Raw genomic sequence first — 5,000 nt, 5'->3', positions numbered from 1 at the left:
GACTCAGACCAGGCAACGTTTCTCCAATCTTCTATTGTCCAGTTTTAGTAAGTCTTTGTGAATTGTAGCCGCAGTTTTCTGTTCTCAGCTGACAGGAGCGGCACCCGGTGTGGTTCTCAGCTGCTGTAGCCCATCCGCCTCAAGGTTGGACGTGTTGCGTTTTCAGAGATGCAGACCTCGGTTGGAACGAGAGGTTTCTATCAGCTGGAACCAGTCTGGCCATTCTCCTCTGACCTCTAACATCAAGGCATTTGCGCCCACAGAACTGCCGCTCACTGGATATTTCCTCTTTTTCAGAACATTCTCTGTAAACCCTAGAGATGGTTGTGCATGAAAATTGTTGATCAGCAGCTTCTGAAAAACTCAGACCAGCCCGTGTGGCACTAACAACCATGCCACGTTTAAAGTCACTTAAATCACTTTTCTTCCCTACACTGATGCTGGGTTTAAAGTGCAGCAGATCGTCTTGACCACATCTTCATGCATCAAGTTGCGGCCATGTAATTGGCTGATTAGAAATTTGCGTTAATGAGCAGGTAGACAGGTGTACTTAATTAAGTGGACGGTGAGTGCATATAGCTTAAAACAAATAAGACTTTCTTCAGAAGAAAAAATATAATTGGAAATACTGTAAAAAAAATGTCATGCTCAGTTAATCATCATTTGAGAAATATAAAAAAAAGGGCTAATAATTTTGACCAACTGTACATTGTTTGTAACCACTTACCTTAAAAAATTTGAGTAAGCCCAATCAATCTTTATTTAGTGTACTGTACTGGCCTTGTTTCTTAATGCGTTTTTCATGGACTCACTTTGAACTGGACAGCAGGTCATTCTGACTCAATCTGATCGAGAGTGATGTCGCTTTGATCTTCTGAGCATCTAGTTTGATGTCCACCCGCATCTGTCCTTTAATGTCAGAGGTAAGGGGAAAGAATAATACGATCCGTGATGTAGTGAGCTGCCAGAGCGTTTTATTAGCACTCGTGTTTTGAGCTACAGAGATTAGACTTGATTCTGGGCATTATCCGTCCTCCGAACACTTCTCATTTTCAGTCGACAACATCAGAACTTCAAAGTCAATCTCATGAATGACAATCCCTGTCTGAAAGTAATGCAACTCCATCCCAAATCCCTTCACAAGAAGTTGAAGATTACGTGCGAAACACTTCTGAGCCTGGATCACAAATTCACATCTATTTCTCTCTGTCTTTCTGGTGGTCTCTTTAACGTTGAGTCTGAATTAGGGCTGCACGATATTGGAAAAATCTGACATTGCGATATTTCTTTGCTGCGAAATGAAAACAATTTCACCAGATGGCTTAAATAGCTCTATATGTGAAAAAAAACATTAATTTAGATTGGCTGGGTTGATTTTGTTAGAGTGTGATTCATGTATATAAAATAAAAATGCAAGAATAATCACAATAAAACAAAGAAAAAAGTAAATAAACAGATCTTTATGGTGTTCTGAAGAGTCAAATAAAGAGAAATTTAGTAATGTAAAATAACACTGTTTAGTCTTCATTGTATTAATAAATCAGCAAACTTCTTCATTACTCGTTAAATATCGTGCCTGAATGCTTCACACTCTCTTTCAATGCCTTTATAACACATGCAAATGATAAAGTTATACTCCATTATGCTTATACGTTGCAATGACGCCACAAATCTATTGTACACTCAATTGTTGATTGACTATAATCCCAAGTTACCAACTTAAAGGGTCACGAAACACCAAAACACATTTTTTGAGCTGTTGACAGTCATATACGTGTCCCACACTACTAAAAACACTATTAGGACACATACATTTCACGAAAAAAAGTGAAAATTGTTGTTTTTGCGTTAGTTTGAGCAAATTCCTTCTTCCGGTTTGAAACAAATTTTTGAAACTGCGTCACGGCGATTACATCCTTGCATGTATTCCAGCGTGAAGACTGGCTGGCTGTACCTGGGAGAACTTCGTGACGTCTCTGAATGTGCAGCATTATTCCATAAGAAAGACTTGGTTCAAACCAATCAGCGTGCTCTATTATGTATGCGATAGCAAACTTCATTAATATGTATGATAGCTTTACCTGTACAGTGTTCAGATGGCAGACAGAAACCACGTTGTGTTGCCAAAACAAGTTGAAGAAGAACTGTTTGGAGACGCAGGTCGTCAGTGTTGCTTTTATAATTTGCTGCAACAAAGGTTTTTGTTTTCATCTTCCCGCTATGAGAGTGCAGCTGGACCCATGTGTGGATTACAGTGCACGCGACAGAAATACGTTTGTAAGGAACTTTTTTTTTTACCCGAGAACTTTTCACTTCTGGAAATGGTGAAATCTGGATTTGCCACTCGTCACCTTTTAATAAAGACACAGCTCTCACCGATCACCAATAGACAACACGATGCTGAGCCGGCATCGGCGATCCTCTGCCCCGCCCGTCGCAAACGTGTTGGCGAAAAATACACTCTTAGGCCTCTTTTACACTAATACGTCTTAGTGTTAAAATGCCATTTTAGAACGAAAATGATCCACATCCATACTGTCTTTTACCTAGCATTTCCGAACAGCCCTCCGTCTGCTGAAATCCTGTGACATCACGTGACACACTGTCATTCTCTCCTCTGAGCTCCAGAGAGCAGTGCACGTCAGACAGTTTATGGATCACGTCTCACTTTAGTTGTTAAACGTGATATTCAGACATCCTGAGTCTCCCGGAAGTAACAAAACTTCTAGTTTTAAGAAAACTAAGTTCCAGGACTCGATATGCATTTGCGGGACTCATAAGCCTGCAAACAAGTGATAATTTCCCAGAAATCGCGCGTCTCCCTCCCGGTCCTCAAATAAGTTGAGCACCCTTCTCACCCCCGGATCCCTCCTCGCTCTTCAGATGCGTCGCGCACACTCACATGATGATGATGCCATCGTCCATCGCGATGTTTCACTTTAGACATGGTGTGATGCCAAATTGGTTGACATCCCCCAACCCTAGGCTCCAGTTGGTGTTTTGATTGTCCTGTTTGTACAGATTTGGTAAGCATGCGATCAGTGTCTTTATTTATTCAGATGGCAAAGTTAGTTTGTATCGTCAGCAGTTTAAAGACATATCTTAGTCAAAATGATTTTCAAGTTACTAAAGTTTACAGTACGCTAATACCACTACAATATTATGGATCCGCTGTGAAAGCTGCTCTCCAAGTGTAAACGTGTTTAAACGAGTGCATGTAATTTACAGAGAAATGCAGAGGGTTGTTTCTCTCATTCGCTGTGCGGTATCAAACATTGCATTAAAAAAATACACGCAAACTGCAGTTAAAAGTCCACCATTTAATAATTTGGCAAACAATTCGATTACTGATGTCCACATAAACGCAGTCACTGTCTTTCTCTCCTGCGTCTGTGTGTTCGTTTTGCCTCTGTGAAAATCAGCGTGTGCCCAAACCGAAACTCCCATTTTTATGCAAAGTTTTATGAGAAGTCTTTTGAAGTCTTTTGAGAGAGAGAGAGAGAGAGAGAGAAAGAGACCTTTGAGCAAAAAAAAAAAAGGATCAGAAGTTTACCACATTTAAAAAAAAATACCACTCTAACAATTAAAAGTCACCAAATAATAATAACATATAAGATAAAAATCTAAAACAGTTTAAGGTTTACTTTTGATAAAAATTTTACAATTTTAGAAGAATTCACATTTAGAAATATTTCATTTAAAGTCTGTCCAGATAAACATTGTTGTATGATAACATTAAAATTAGGGCATTCCACAATAATATGTTTCTTTTGCAATATCGGCATTTTGGTGGTTCTCTTTTAAGTAAATGTTCATGTGTAAGTCTTGTGTGCGCATTAGGCATCGTGTGTAAATTAGGCATTGTGCGCCTCGCTTAAACATTGCTTAATAAACACAAGATGTACAGCAATACTTACATATCTTTACAAATGAAATAGAATCAAAGGATTAAAATATTACAATTATTATTTTCTACATAAAACCACCGCCTCCATGCCATCTCCATCTCGAGGGGCTTTTTTTTGTTGTTGGTTTATTCAAGACAATTCGTTTGTGTATAATTTTATTATTAGTAGTAGTATTATTTATTATATGCATATTTATATATTTTTTTTTATTAAAAACAAGCTTAGGTTTGTCCACCTGTCAGGTTTTGGGCCATATGGGGCACATCATGTGTATTAGGATATAACTCAGTTATTTGACCACACTTCGTTATTATTGTTCATTTATTCATTTGCTGGAAATTAGAACTGAATTTAAAAATAGATTTGAAATAAATCTTTGAGCTTAACAAACAAAATCAATATTGTATAGGCTAATGGATGTCTGTGCGTACAACACGTTTCCCTATCCACGAGAGTGAAAGTGAAAGTAAAGAGTGAGGAGGCTCATCTCTCATTCTCGCGTTGTAGATGTTCTGTTTAACCGTTTTCTTTCTAGTAAATGTTCATTTTTTCCCACTTACAAAGTCTGCCATTTCAATAGCAAATGCGCTATGGCGTAAGCAACTGACTCTTAAAGGAAATGGAAGATGAGACTCTGATCGGTTTAATCTTAAAACACCTATAACTCATTAAGAGAATAAGCTCAACCCTGTTAGACCATGCACCCCGGCGCAAAGCAGATTTTTCCGTCCTTAAAATAGCAAAAGTGGATTCGGACACGCCCTTAATGCTTTTGCACCCTGTGCTTTGGAATTTGCGCATGGATCGTCAAAATAGAGCCCTCTGTGTTCAGTTCATTACCTCCAATGTTTTGTTAAGTTGAGGGAACAGAACAAACCCTGTGATGACAGACCGAACTATATTCCAATATCGATAAGTACCAAAGCTATAGTAAAACATGCCGTTTTCTTCCAAATGGTTTCATTAATCAAGTTTAATATTTTTCCAATAAATAGAAAGAAATTTTCAAAATAATGTAAACTTGACTGAGTGCTTCACTTTCACTTAAAGTTATATTACGAGATAGGAAAGTGAAAGAAAGACGGAGCAACA

Source organism: Danio rerio, chromosome 20 (assembly GCF_052040795.2).
Source record: "Danio rerio strain M-AB ecotype USA chromosome 20, GRCz13ab, whole genome shotgun sequence".
NCBI lineage: Eukaryota > Metazoa > Chordata > Actinopteri > Cypriniformes > Danionidae > Danio > Danio rerio.
The sequence above is the reverse complement of the archived record's forward strand: the minus strand, read 5'-3'. Positions refer to the sequence as shown.